This window comes from Hemicordylus capensis, chromosome 2, assembly GCF_027244095.1.
Source record: "Hemicordylus capensis ecotype Gifberg chromosome 2, rHemCap1.1.pri, whole genome shotgun sequence".
Taxonomy (NCBI): Eukaryota; Metazoa; Chordata; class Lepidosauria; order Squamata; family Cordylidae; genus Hemicordylus; species Hemicordylus capensis.
The window spans coordinates 162,629,603-162,644,729 of record NC_069658.1 but is presented as its reverse complement, the minus strand read 5'-3'; the positions used below and the strand labels follow the sequence as shown (position 1 = coordinate 162,644,729).

The following is a 15,127-nucleotide window of genomic DNA, read 5'->3' as shown; positions in this document are numbered from 1 at the left end:
CCTGGGGGTCCAGCTCCACTAGCGTGCAGCTGGCGAAAGAACCGATGAGCGTTGGGGTAGGCAAGGTAAGAGGAGGATTTTGTTCCCTTTCCCACCCCTTTTTTAGGGTTCGGCTTTCTCTCCAGTCAGGTCCTAGGACGGGCAGAAAGACAGACTCCCAGATGCTGCCGCTCGAACAGGGGGTCCTTTTCTCCCTCTCCTTGTGCACCCCCCTCCTGAGCCTTTATTTGCTCAGAAAGCAAGCAGGGAAGGTGGGGAGGCTAGCAATGAGAAGGCAGGGAGCTCTCCTTGCTTTTTCCTCCTTTCCCTGGAGATCTTTTAGCTAAGTCACAACGAGAGGGTCTGCTGCCCATAGATCTTCTTTTCTCTGTTGCATCCATGAAGAGAAAGGGGCGGGCGCAGCCGTTTAGGAACTGGCCTAAAACTGGGTTTGATTGGCAAGATTTCCCTTGAGAAGAATCACGGGGACAGCGGCTGCTAAGTTGGGTAGGCAAAATCTGGTGAAATCCTAGAAATTGCTGCTTTAAATTTCCACTGGTCAGATATGTTTGGCAGCTGTGTACTATTTAGCTCTGTTCTCCACCCCATTGCTGGAAGAAGAAGAAGAAATTCTGCAAAACCAAAGCTTGCTGTACAAAATTACTATATGTTGCGGAATTTTGCTTTTCATATTTTCCCACTATTTAAAAAGATTTTTTTTTCACTGCTGAAATAATAATATGATATGTTTGAATCAGTTGGATACAACCCTTATGGCCCTAAGCATTTTTAGAATTGCTTCCTTTCTGCCAACAATATTTTGCTCACTAAACCAATATTCACATTATTAAATTGGATTAAGTAACTCTGGTTCAAGAGTTGCTAGTTGCTAGTGTGTATTGCACATTTGACACTGTCATTCACCCGATTCAGATACTATAATTGCACCACTGTAGCTGTTTCTAGCAGCCGAAAGGGGGAGGAAGTCCTACCCCTACTGTATCAATCACCTATGCACCCCACCTCTTGTCCGTACAGCAGAGCATGTCTGATGAGCCCTACTCGTGATGGCCAGTGCTCCTGTGATTGCATGTCTGAAATGGGAAGAGCTCGAAGCATGATGGTGAGTGCTTTCAGGATTACAAGGTTGGATCAATCCAACCTTGCAATCATAGAAGTGCCCGCCATCATAAGTACCATGAATATTTGTATACAGCTCTTCAACCAAAGTTCACATAAAGGGTTGTGTAATCAAATTTTTATTTCTCCCTGGCTGCCCCCACCCGGCAGCCATCCCCAGCCATCCCCTCAGTTGCACACTGGCTGGCACTGGAATTTTTAAAAAGACATGGAGGTTCACAGCAGGGGAAGGCAAGTGGCAAGCAGAGCGAGGTACGGCGCGGTGGGGTGGTTCTTCCATCAGTTTTGTTTCAAACTTTCTCTCTCTCCCTCAAGTCAAACCTACCTATCCTCTTTCAAACTCTTTCTTTTCTAGTTTTTTTCTCTTTCTTTCTCTTTCTCTCCCCCTTCAAGTGTGCCCCATCCCCTTTTTCTATCCCTCTGTCTCTCTGTCTGTCTCTCTCTCGCTCGCTAAGCCTGCCCCATTCTCTTTCTCAAGCCAAGCCTGCCCTATTCTTTCCCACTTTCTTTCCCAGTCTCACTTCTCTCTTTCTTATAAAAGCCTGTGTGGTGAAGGATCAAAGTATAATCTTCTTATCGAAAATTAAGATAAAAACTTCTCTTATTTTTTCCCTTACAAGTGCTCTGTGTTAAGTGTGATGATTTGGCAGAGGTGGAAAGGAAGAACAATGCATTTTATTATGTATTTTGTACAGATTGTATTGTGTTTATTTTATTAGCATTTTAATTGAATTTATTTTATTGTAATTTAAATTAATCTTGGCCTGCCAGAACTTCAAAAGTTAAATTTTGATTAAATTCATTTTAATTAATTTCACTTTAATTTTATTGATTTAATTGATTGATATTAAGTGTTACTTTACTAACTGTTGGTCCAGAAACTGCACGAAGAACGTAGTGGTACTTGAAACTCCACACAAAGAATTTAGCGGTCCTTGACTCCAAAAAGGTTGAGAAACACTGATCTAGGGGATAGCTACCAAAGACAAGACGGACCCAAGATGGTGTCTGTCCAAAGCTTGATACATCTGAATACATCATCATTCACAACAAGCCAGCCAGGTAGTCTGGCAGTACAACTCCATATTAGGCCATCAGGCTTACAATACTACCATTGTTAAAGGAGTGCTTATGCAGCCTCTAGGAGGCAGTTCAGATACCAGCATCATCACCTCTCCTGACCAGCAGGCCAGAACAAAGCAAGGCATAGAGAATACATATTATGTTGCAGGTTACAAGGTCTGCTTAGTATGAGAACCAAAGCATACTACGCAGATTCTTTCCCACTGACATATGTTCAGGAATACAAGATGGAGGGGACTCTCTTCAGCTACCATCCAAATGGTGTAGCAAGAGCTCAGTTCTCCATTAACAACATACCCTAGGATCAATACATAGAGATCAATATGAAATGCTTAGATTCCCAGGTAACAGTTCAAAGGCTGCAGGGGTGCCGCCTTAAGAGTGGGGAAGGGTACACTCAGCCCTCCCACCACTTCCTCCTGCCGGAGTAGTTTGCTTAGAAAGCTCATCGGGGCAGCAGCGCATCTCCCTGCCACCCCATTGCCCCCGTTGGCCAGACATCCCTGATGTGCCTGCATGCACCAGCGTGCACACACGCCCACGTGTGCAGGCACGTCAGGGACTTCCAGCCATATCCGGCCAACGGGGTGACAGGGAGGTATGCTGCCGCCTCGATTAGCTTTCTAAACAAAGGACGCCGGCGGGGGGAAGTGGCAGGAAGGGTAAGTGCACCCTCCCCCGCTCTTAAAGCGGCACCCCTGCCGCCTTTGAACTGCCCCGCCACGGTTCCATGCGAATCCCTAATCCTAACTACCTCTCTGCACTCTGGGACAATAAAATCCTAGGGTGCACATGCTATGAGTGGGATAAGCTAATCATCTCTAGTTCATGCAGTATTTCTGATTCAACTTGACTGCCTTGTCCTTGCATACCACACTTTCCCTTGGATTCTAAAGCACGTTATCTTCCATATCACCCCTCCACACACGCTGCAAAACCCTGTTCAGATTATCACCATCTACACCTGCAGCCCAATCATGAAACGCAACAGTCGTAACTGGGGAATCACACCTGATCATGCTGGGAGAAGGGGGACGGACTTGAGCTACTTGAAAATCACCTGAGATTTCCTGTCTATCGGGAGCAAGGAGTGGAAGTTAACCCTTTGTGAGCCGTGACCTCCTACCCACTTGGCTCTTTTGACACCCTCCCCTTCCCTAGTTCGCAAACAGGGCCACGTCTGAAGTCAGACTCGGGGTGTGTGGCTGGGACACTAGGTGTGGCCCCTGATTGGTGGTGGCCCGGGTTCTTCGAATCCATTCGCTCAATGGTGGCTCCGCCCCTGATCCAACGACCGCTTCCCAACTGCACTGATATTTAGCTGAGAAGTGCTGTTACCTCTCACTGCACTTGTTGGAAGTGAAGGACTTTGCACTGTCCCTTGCCTCAAAGACAATGGAGGACAGACTAGTGAGTCAGAGGACTAGAGGGTAAAGATATTGGTCATCCCTTCTCTACTGCTCTGACACTATCTCTTTGGAATTGAGATTGCTACTCTCAGGGACACTTCCTGCCTGCCTGCCTTGTTAATTCCTCTCTCCCTTCTCTCCCTTCCTTCTCCCTTGCAACATGCAAGCTCCTCTCTCCCTGCACCATGTGTGCAGAGATGCAGAATCCATCTGCATCCAGCTAGATAGATCAAGATCCTATCTCTTCCTATCTAGAATGGAGTTCTCTAATCAATACTCCTGATATTGGTTTGAAACTATGAACTGGCTCCAAGTTATTTTACTCTCAGCATACACGCATGCCTAAGCAAATTCCGCTGTGTTGTGCCTCTGTGCACTCTGTTATCATGAATAAGGGTTTCTCCTACCAGAGGGAATTCCCAACAGCACTGGTGATTCCTTGCTGAGTATGTCAGCTTGATTAATTTCATGTGTTACATTATTGTGAAATAGAAAAGAATAGAAAACATTACACAATTGAAACAATATAGGTCTCAATATTCTACTACCAGAAATATATGACTACCCCACTTAATATGTCATCCTTTCTTCCGATCTATATTTCATCATATTTCTGTTTTTATTCCAGTCTAAGAGAAATCTATTCAACACATTGAGATTATTGTTGTTCCTTCTTATCCACCCTTCTACATAAGAGGTAAATTTCAAGAAATTAATAATACCCTAGCTATTATTTTTCCCATTATTTAATAATTGGAGTTGCTTTTTGTTTCCAGCATTGAGCTCCTAAACTCCTAGCTGTCACAAGCAAAAGAAAACTAATCTGTACCTCTTGTTTTCTTCCCAATTAAACCTAATGGCCCAATACTTGATGTTTAGAATCTAGTGGAATAAGAACGCTCACTATCTTTTGGATTCTATCTAGTCATGGTTATGTTTTGTTAATTAGACGTTTGTCCAAGTGGCGATCCTGCGGGAGTGTTGGGGGGGGGACAGGAACAAAAAGGAGGGAAAGGAGAAGGAGAAAATGGAGTTGTTTCTGAATAAAGACTTCGTTAAATCTACATAAGATTGTTTTGTGTTTACAAGGGAAGCAATTTTAAAGTGGTGAATTTTGAGCCAGCTATGCGTGTGAGCCTGCAAAGCTTGTGACTGTCTCTGCATCTTCATTTCATTTCATTACTGGGCCTACATTTCTGAACTACTGCATTCTACTCTTGGGAATGCAGGAAATACTCCTGGCACTGCCATATATTTACAAACAGCACAAACTGAGTTAGCTAGATTCAGAAAATGAAGCAACAATCCACAGACAATCCAATTATGCCCCTAAAATATATATTAATGTAATGTATGCCATCGGGTTGGTGTCAGGTATAGTGGAAAAAGTGATTAACCTGGATCAAATTGACCTGGTTTAAGTTGCTGCTCTATCAAGTTGCTTGCTGAGTCACCTTCAGCAAGAGCTTTTTCAGGGAGCATCTTCACTTTGGGAGGGTTAGTGTGCGGCCACATATCGGCCCGATTAACCCAAAGTGCCTGAAATATTTCAGAGGGCACTTCACACACCATTCAGGGGTTTTCCACCATATTGGAACCTAGCCTGGTTTATGTCCAGGGTTAAAAAATCCTCTTCTTGCATCGGCATATCCGTTATGCCCCCAACTTGCAGTAAAGCCTCGTGGTAAGGCCTGCTGTCTAAAAAGCCTCCCGGATGCTTTCCAGACTGGACACTACAACAGTGTCACTACATGTCCATTAATTGTCCTTCCGCACTGCCTGGGTTTCTGCATTGCAGTCCCTGCGCTGTCAGCAAGGTGCCGTCCACATCTCCAATGCCTTTGTCAGGATATATCTCTGTAAGGTGTTGTGGTAATATGCTTTCAGGTGAAAATAGCAAGTCACTGTAATTCCTGTGATTAGTGACTAACAACATGTGAGGCCAATTACAAGATACTGAGTAATGATCTGCAGTGATTGGCCAAGGCCAGTATAAGAAGGAGGCCCAGAGAGGAGCAGAGTGTCCACAGTGGCAGATGCTGCTACACTGTGGTCCACCCGGCTGAACTATGTACATTCTGTATCCATGTGCCTGATGTATATCTATATCTATGTGTAAATGGACTTACTGAGCTGCAATATCATGTGAGCACTTTTTCTACAATATATTCTTCAGTTTAAATCCTTGCCTGTGTATTGGAGTCTTCTTACATTTCCACTGGGGTACTGGAATGTAACTCTGTGAGTAGGGCACATCACCAACAGGTTATGGGCCCAGCACGCTTCCGCTGCGCCCTGTGATGAAACATGAAGCAGGAGAAGAAGGATTGAGTACCCCTAGTAATGTGAAGAGTAAGGTGTGGACAAACACATTACATCCCAGTAAGCAAGTTAAACGGGATGAACTATTTGGCTTGGAGCCTGAAAATGCAAATGTACCTGCGGAAAGAAGGTTTGTGGGGAGCTGTGATCAACCCCCCGATGAACCAGATGCTGAAGAACAAAGGCTGGATGAGAAGGCGTTGGCCAGCATAGTGTTATGTTTGGAGGATAACCTGCTGGTTCATGTGAGAGGCCTCGATACAGCTTTGGAATGTTGGAATGTGTTAAGAGAGCTGTTTATGCATAAGACTGCATGTTCCAAGGTCATGTTGACTAGGAAGCTATATCGCAAGCAATTAAGAGCCACGGAATCCTTGGGAAAGCATCTGGAATATATGCTTGCAACATTTTCTGAACTATCTGAGTGAGGGATGGACTTAACAGAGTGTCACAAGGCATTTGTGATTCTGTCCTCCTTAAACGAGTCATGGGACACACTTGTTATGTCCCTGGAGGCTTTGGATGAGAAAGAGTTAACTGTAGATCTGCTATCTGCCCGGTTGCTGGAGGAGGAAAAGAGACAAGAAGAAAAAGCAGAGCGTCGAATGGACAGCTGGAAAGCTTCAGGTCGTGAGGAGGCTGAAAGCGTCCAGAATGTGAGGAGGTGCTTTAAATGTGGTTCCTGTAAACACTTACAAAGAGACTGTAAGCAGAGATTGCTTGCAGCGCGAAAAGGAACTCAGCAACAAAGAGGCGGTCGTCACGTGAACCTGATACGCGAGAGAGACAATGTGAGTAGCTCAGAGTGGATAATAGACAGTGGATGTTCTCAACACATATACGTGGATCCTGAACTTTGTCCAGAACTGAGGCCAGCTACCAGCAAACACGTGAGCCTGGCTAATGGCAAGTGTTCGGACATTATGGGGGAAGGAACAGTATGTATTCCAGAGTTATGTGATGAAGTAAATGCTTTATGTGTACCAAGCATTAGGCAGAACCTAATCAGCGTTCCTCGTTTAGATATTGCTGGATACAAAGTGAGTTTCAGCAATAAGGAATGCCTAATAACAAAAAATGGCAAAGTGACAGCAAAAGGAAAAATGCATAATAACCTATATTATTTAGAACAGAATGAAGCAGCCTCAGCTGTGCATGATAATATACCTTTTCAAGACAGGTGTATTCATCTCTTGCATAGAAAGCTAGGTCATGCATGTTTTTCCACAATAAGTAAAATGCCTGAATTTGCAGAGGGCTGTGATACAAAGAAGTGTACTAAATACCTTGATTGCGCTATTTGTAAGCAAGCCAAAAGTAAGGTATTTTCAGTAAGTAAAAGGAGTAATAGAGTAACCAAAAGGCCATTTGAATTGGTACATGCTGATCTGATAGGGCCACTGAGTCAAACTAAAGGAGGGGCCAAATATGCTATGGTTATTGTTGATGACTTTTCCAGATTTGGGTTCTGTTACCTATTAAAAGACAAGAAAGAGGTATTTGCCAGATCTAAAGAATGGTTTACCTATGTGGAAAGAAAATTTGTTGCTTTCTGTTGCTGAGATACAGATAGAGGAACTGAGTTTCTCTCTCATCAGTTCCAATTTTGGTTGAAAGATATTGGGGTATCGCACAGAAAAACCAATCCATACACCCCTGCTGAGAGTGGGGTGGCTGAGAGGAGAAACGGGTTACTACAAGTCATGAAGGATGCCCTGCTCCTGGATGCCAACCTTGAAAGAGTGCTCTGGGGGGAGGCAATTTTAACAGCTAACTATATTGTGAATAGGCTGTGGAGCTCTGCAATTCAGCAGAGCCCCTATTACATGTTATATGGTAAGAAACCATCTGCTAAACATCTGCGTGTTTTCGGGAGCTATGCTTATGTGCATATTCCCAAGCAGTTAAGGAGAAAGAACCAGAACAAAACCAAGAAGCTGAGGTTTGTAGGATACGATCCAGCTACCAAAGGATATAGATTCCTAGACAAAGATAGGATCGTTATATCCAGTTCGGCCAAGTTTGCTGAACAAAGTAATTGGGAACATGTGCACGATAATACTCTCCCTAAAACAGAGGCACACTCTGAATCAGAGGATGAGGAAGAGGTAGCGTCAGATGAGGATGTACAACCTAGAAGGTCTGAAAGGGAAACAAAAGGAATACCCCCAGAAAGATTTAAAATAAACAAAATAGAACATGTGCTAGTGGAGCCCATGACATACTGGGAAGTTTTGAAGCTGCCTGTAAGTGAGAAAAAAGAATGGGAGAAAGCTATGAAAAAAGAAATGCAGGCAATGGAGAAACTTCATGTGTTTGTTCCTACGAAATTACCAAAAGGTGAAGTTGCTGTAGGATGCAAGTGGATATACAGGAAGAAAATCACACAGAGTGGAGAGGTGATTTACAGAGCGAGGCTAGTAGCACAGGGCTTTATGCAGCGCATGTTCATACACTATGATGAAACTTATGCTCCTACCATTAGAGGGGAATCAGTGAGAATATGTTTGAGCTCGGCTAAGCAGAGAGGTTTTAAAGTATACCATTATGATATTGAAACCGCATACCTCAATGCTGAGCTAGATGAGGTTTTGTACATGAGAGAAGCACCAGGCTACGAAAGCAATGAGCCTAACGCGGTGTACAGACTAAAGAGAGCCATATATGGGCTGAAGCAGTCAGCTCATAACTGGAATCACTGTCTAGATAAAGAACTGAAACATCTGGGTTATAAAAAGAGCATTGCAGACCCCTGTATGTATATTAGAGGATCAGGAACCAATAGAACAGTAATATTGGTCTATGTTGATGACTTGTTAGTGCTCGTGCATGATGGAAAAACAAAGAAAGAGAATTGAGGTGGAACTTGGCAAGGTATTCACCCTCAAAAGTTTAGGTTTGATTCAAACCTATATTGGCATGCATGTAGAGCATACAGACGAGGGGTACATACTAATACAAGACAATAAGATTGCACAGATGTTAGCAGAATGTAACTTGGAGCAGTGTAAAACAGTAGAAACACCAATGGTGACTGGTTTCTTAAATGAAGACAGTTGTACAAGTGAACCATTTGAAAATGTGGAGCTATATCAATCTATAATTGGGAAATTATTGTACTTAGCCCAGTGGTCAAGGCCTGACATATCGACAGCTGTAAATATCTTAAGCAGATATTCCACCAAACCCACGCAAAGACATTGGGTAGGTGTTAAAAGAGTCTTAAGATAACTAAAAGGTACAATGAGCAAGGGGTTGCACTTGGAACCTGATGAAAGCCTAAAAATTGAAGCCTATGTGGACAGTGACTGGGCTGGCAATGTACAAGATAGAAAGTCCACCACAGGATATGTCATATTGCTTGGTGGTAGCTTAATTGGATGGAAGACGCGAAAGCAGAATAGTATCGCGACATCCACAGCAGAAGCAGAATATGCTTCATTATCTGATCTGTGTACAGAATTGACATGGTACAAACAGATGTTAAATGAGTTGGATGAACATGTGAATTATCCAATTACTGTGTATGAAGACAACCAGACCTGCATACAGATTGCAGAAATGGAAAAAGTAAAGAATAGAAGTAAACATATTGATATCAAGTTTCAGAATGTGAAGCATGCTGTTGATAATGAAATCGTGAAATTGGAATATTGTATGTCTGAGAATAATCTAGCAGACATTATGACGAAACCCCTATGTGCAGTGAAGCATAATGGAATATGTGAAAAGCTGGGCCTGCACAACACCTAAAAGAGATAGGAGGGGTGTCAGGATATAGCTCTGTAAGGTGTTGTGGTAATATGCTTTCAGGTGAAAATAGTAAGTCACTGTAATTACTGTGATTAGTGACTAACAACATGTGAGGCCAATTACAAGATGCTGAGTAATGATCTGCAGTGATTGGCCAAGGCCAGTATAAGAAGGAGGCCCAGAGAGGAGCAGAGTGTCCACAGTGGCAGATGCTGCTACACTGTGGTCCACCCGGCTGAACTATGTACATTCTGTATCCATGTGCCTGATGTATATCTATATCTATGTGTAAATGGACTTACTGAGCTGCAATATCATGTGAGTGCTTTTTCTACAATATATTCTTCAGTTTAAATCCTTGCCTGTGTGTTGGAGTCTTCTTACATTTCCACTGGGGTACTGGAACGTAACTCTGTGAGTAGGGTGCATCACCAACAGCCTTCTTTCAGGTTTTCTCTTTGCAATACAGCGCTACAACCTTGTAAATAAATAGCTGTATTTTCCCGATGCAAAAGTTTCGTGCAAGCTAGAAAAGACTCCTCCCCCTAGTGTTGGTTTTGCGCAACAACCTCTATTTACGAGTTGAAAACAATTTTGCCAAGCTGAAGTCAACTACTGCTGTTCAGCGGGAAACTGGAAAATGCCCTGGGAGCTTTCCAGATGACACTCTGTTCAGCAGTAAAATGCTTCGGCTTCAGGATCATTTAAAAAATGAAAATAGCTTGCGCAACCCTCCTACAACGGGAAAATACAGCTATTTATTTGTGATGCACATGCAACATTGTAGGACTAAAACAGAAGGATAAAATCCTAAAGAAGTCATCGGAAATGTGAATGGCACAATTCTGACAGCACAGGATTTGCAGTGTTGAAAGACAGGCAGTACGGAAGCACACTTAACAAACAGTAGTGACACTTTTGTAGTGTGTACTCTGGAAAGCACCCTGGTCAATTTCTCTTCCTCTCAGTCTAATCTCTCGTGCAGAATTGTTGTGAGGATAAAGTTGAATAACCCTGTATTCTGCACTGAAGTCCTTAGAGGAAGAGCAGGCTATCAGTATGAGAAATAAAGAAGGAAAAATTAAACATTTTCTTTGAGAAAATGAGTTTTTTCTCTTTTTAAAAACAGGAAGCAAAGCACAGATGTCGTGGAACGTGAGCATAAACGAAAGTATAACTAGCATGTTTTTGGAGAAGTTTGCCAAGTCTTTACTCCAAAGAAGAGAAACTTGAGCTACTAACTATTTATTCCATGTTATCCATGTCAGTGTTCAGGACCGTGTTCCAAATGACTGGTATATGAATGAGATGAATGAGATTTTCTCAATCAAAGGATTTGATAGAAGGTTTGGGTAGCATTCATATCTGTGGTATGATAAAAGTAAAGTGCATAAAGATTTTCTTAATCACTATGTGAGAAGGAGTCTAATGAGAGTGTGGGTAAAATATAAAAAATGGTTGGAATTTAAAACTCCATGATGGCTATCTCCAATTGAAGCTTTAGCATGTAAAGAGATCAATATGCAACCTGAATGGGGTACCTATAGGGATTTGTTCTGTTTCCAAGAAAAGGGTTGTAAGTTAAAAAACCTAACTGAAGTACAAAATCTGGTTAGTAACTGGTTTCAGTACCATCAGTTAAATGAAATCTATAAGAAGGATCTTAAAGTTGGATTTGAGGATCAAATGTCGAGATTTGAGAAGGAGCTGTGTGAAAATGCTGAAAAATTAGTTTCTAAGATGTACAAGCTGCTGCTTCTGGAGGAGACAAGAGATGAAGTGGTTAAAACGACTATGATAAAATGGGCTCAAGATGTGGGTCATAATATAGATATGGCAGCTTGGGGAAAACGATGGGAAATGGATTTAAAGTTTGCCGCATGTTATACTTTAAAAGAAAATGATTATAAGATGATTTACAGGTGGTATTTGACACCCCAAAAATTAGCATTACTGTATAAAAATGTTCCAAACAAATGCTGGAAATGTGGACACTGTGAAGGAACTTTTTTCCATATGTGGTGGTCTTGCAGGAAGGCAAAGGCTTTCTGGGATATCCTATATAATAAAGTCCCTGGGTGTGCGCCCATGTTCTCCGGTGTCTGTGCCCGTGTCTCCCTCGGCCGTTCTGGGCATGTGCAGAGCGCATGCCCAGTACGGCCAAGGGAGAAACGGCCGCAGGCACCAGGCGGCCATGTTGGCTGGGAGGAAGAGAAGCGGACAAGGGCTGACAGGGCCAGGAGAGGAAGTCACGGGGGGGACAGAGGCGGCCCGGCCGGAGACTGGGGCGGGGAAACAGAGAGGGTGGCGGGCCCGGCCCGGCCGCCGAGGCCACAGGAGAGTGGCAGGCCGAGAAGAAGCAAGGAGCCGAGAAGAGGCAGCGGCGGCCGGGGCCATCCATCCAAGGGCCCAGACTGGTGGCGGAGGCCGGCGGCGGAGTAGAGGCCAGCGGCAGTAGGGAGACCTGGACCTCGGCCTCCCCGTCACCCTCACCCCGCCCGCCTCCCCCGCAATTGCCGGCTGGCTCTAGCAGCCGAGTCACTCCCTGGAGTGTCCTGGGCATCTGCCGCTGCTGGATAGCCGAACCACCTGTCCACTCAGAACCGTACTCTGAGTTTAGGGTAAAATTTGTAGCTCATGCCGATGATGTTACATTACTGTTATCGAATGAAAATGAAATCTCTGTAATACTGGACCTCTTCTGGGAATATGGCAAGATCTCGGGCTCAGAATCAAATGCTGACAAAAGTGTATTTGTTAAAATGGACCCCGGACATCAGCAACTCTCATGCCTACCCATCTCTGAATGTAAAGACAAAGGGGCCCCAGAGTCCAAACTGAAGTGGGCAGATACAGTAAACATTTTGGGGATTGAATATGGGATTAAGGGAAAATTGGGGGGGGGGGGGGTAATTGGACAGATTGGGAAGAAAAAGTAATGCTTAAAATCACCATGTGATTGCTGCCTAAAAGCATCTATTTCCCTTTCTCTCCCTTGCTATCCACTCACTCTCCCTCCTCCTCCCTCCCGCGAAGATCTTGCAGGGCAAAGGGATAGATAGGGCTGAGAGAGATTCCTGCCTGCAACCTTGGAGAAGCCACAGCCAGGCTGTGTAGACAATACTGAGCTTGATGGAGCTATGCTCTGACTAGATGGCAGCTTCCTATGTTCCTAAGAATCATGGTCAGTGAGGTAATCTCATTGAACCAACTTCTGTTGGTGAGAGCATACCCAGCTTTTCAGCTTTTCAGAATTTTTCATGTGGACATGGTTTGCTCCGTGCTTTCCTTTGAGCCACCTCCTCACCGATGGTGACTCCCGAAGATGCCTGGTATCCCCTTGTGGAACTGGAGAACATGGAGTTGGCGGAGAAGACAGAGTTGGAGGGGAGCCTGAGAGGGCCCATCCGATTCCTCCTCTGCCAGAACCTCCATCTGGGGGACTTGCAGGTGATGGAATCACATGAGGGGGAGGCTTGAAACAGCTCCCTGCAGCAGCTGCAGACCCTTCGCAACCTAGAAGAGAGCGGAGAGAAGGTGAGCAAGAGACCTTTAAGCAGACATTTGGAGGAGAGGGGGCCAATGGGACAGGGAAGGATTGCAGAACAGCCGGGGCAGCGAGACAATTAGTCTAATATGTTTCCAGCTATTGCATTGTCTTCTTTCCGGCTGAGGAATTAAGTAGAGACAGCTGCCAAAACGCATTGGTGCAGAGACATTGTGTGCAGTTCTGCTCAACCCAATGCACCAAGCTTATGTTAGAGCTTGGAAAGGTATAGAAAAGGACCATGAAAGAGCTCAGGGGTGCAGCTCCTTCCCGGAAGGGAAAAGGTGGAGGCAACTGGGACCTTTTCATTTAGAAAGAAGAAAAGAAAAGAATGGGGGGGGGCATGACAGAGGTGCACCATCGTGCATCATGTTTGGGATGGGTTTTGGGAGTATGCCGCCACAAGATGAAGTGAAGGCCAGTGCCTTAGCCAGGAGTCACTTTTCACTTGCAACTAACACTGGTGTGCCGGCTGCATTGGCGCTGCTAGGGACACCATGCTGCCAGACTCGGAAGTGGCAATGACACTGCTGCTGGGTGTGGACGGCATACTAGAAGTTGGCACTGGATTCTCAAATCGATTCTGTTTAACCACAGAGAGCTGGTCTACCCATTAGAACAATTGGTAGAGCAGGTCTTCCCAGAAAAACAGTGCTATGTCAAGGACCATTTTTCTGGGGAGAGCTGGTCTACCAATTGGGTTAATGGTTAGACTAGTCCTCCCAGAACACCAACTGGTAGACCAGCTCTCCCCACATTGAATTTTATCTTACAGTCTTCACACTTGATGAGACATGATGGGACCAATAGATTGATGGGACCCATGTTGGAAATGTGACTGCATAACCATCAATTCTCAGCACTCATAGATTAGGAACAGAGGCAGAGAGTGTAGGACTGTCCCCTTGTTCACTTGCTCTGTCCATCTCTGAGTTTCATCTGATGGGCTGACACTCCTGGTACCCTCCCTCCCTCCCTCCCCATGAGCTAGTTAGTACAGGGTGCAGGCTTTCTATCTAAGTTTGTAACTTCTTTGAAACAAACCCTTGCTGTTTTAGACTTTAAAAAACACTCATCTCCAGACCTCCTCTCTGAGCTCTGTTCTCATCCAGCTAAATGAGGGGTGGATTCAAATTCTCCCCTAGAATTGGGACATCTGTGGAGCACATCACAATAGGTGTCTTCACAGCTGTTGCCCTTCCTAATTGGGTGGGCAGGGGACTCTAGTCAGACCTGGCCCAGGAACAGAGGGAGACAGGCAAAGCTGTGATGAAATCCAACTTACTTTGCAAAGAAGTCTTTCCTCATCTTCTCCCCCATTTCCCTCCCTGTCTAACTATTCCCCCCTGACTAACTATCCCTCCTTTTACTAAAAGCTGACTGTCCCTCCCTCCCCCCCAGACCCCTCCCCAAACCACCCCAAACAAACAAACAACAAACAACAATATAACACTAACACTAACTGTAACACTGAATAAATAAATAAATTGATAAATAAATGGATGGATGAATAAATAGATGGATAAATAGATGGATGGATGGATGGATAAATAAATAAATAAATTTGACAAACAGAAACGGACTCTCTAACACTCTCTTTCCTCTCTATCTCTCCAGCTCCTCTCCACCTCGCCTAACTCACCCACAAAGAGCAGCTGAGCCCCGGAAGTGTCATAAAAGAGGATGTGTCACAAGCCTCAGCAATGGCCATTGGTCCTCTTGCCCCTAGAGGATGTGTCATAAGCCTCAGCAATGGCCATTGGTCCTCTTGCCCCTAGAGGTTGCTTCAGGACTTGGGGGCATCTCCTGCCAACTGGGCAAGAGGACCCCAAGTGGAGGGCAAAGTGGGGATTCTCTTCATTGAGCAGGGGAGGGGAGCACTTGGCTCTTTCTA

At 44.5% G+C, this 15,127-nt stretch overlaps 1 long non-coding RNA gene across 1 annotated transcript; it reads left to right on the top strand.

The window, feature by feature from the left end:
* The first annotated feature begins 3 nt into the window (after positions 1 to 3).
* LOC128341846 (uncharacterized) lies at positions 4 to 14,913 on the top strand. The gene is made up of 3 exons (XR_008314613.1): positions 4 to 65; positions 4,240 to 4,308; positions 14,851 to 14,913. It is a non-coding gene; the product is annotated as an uncharacterized LOC128341846 (long non-coding RNA).
* The last annotated feature ends 214 nt before the right edge of the window (positions 14,914 to 15,127 follow it).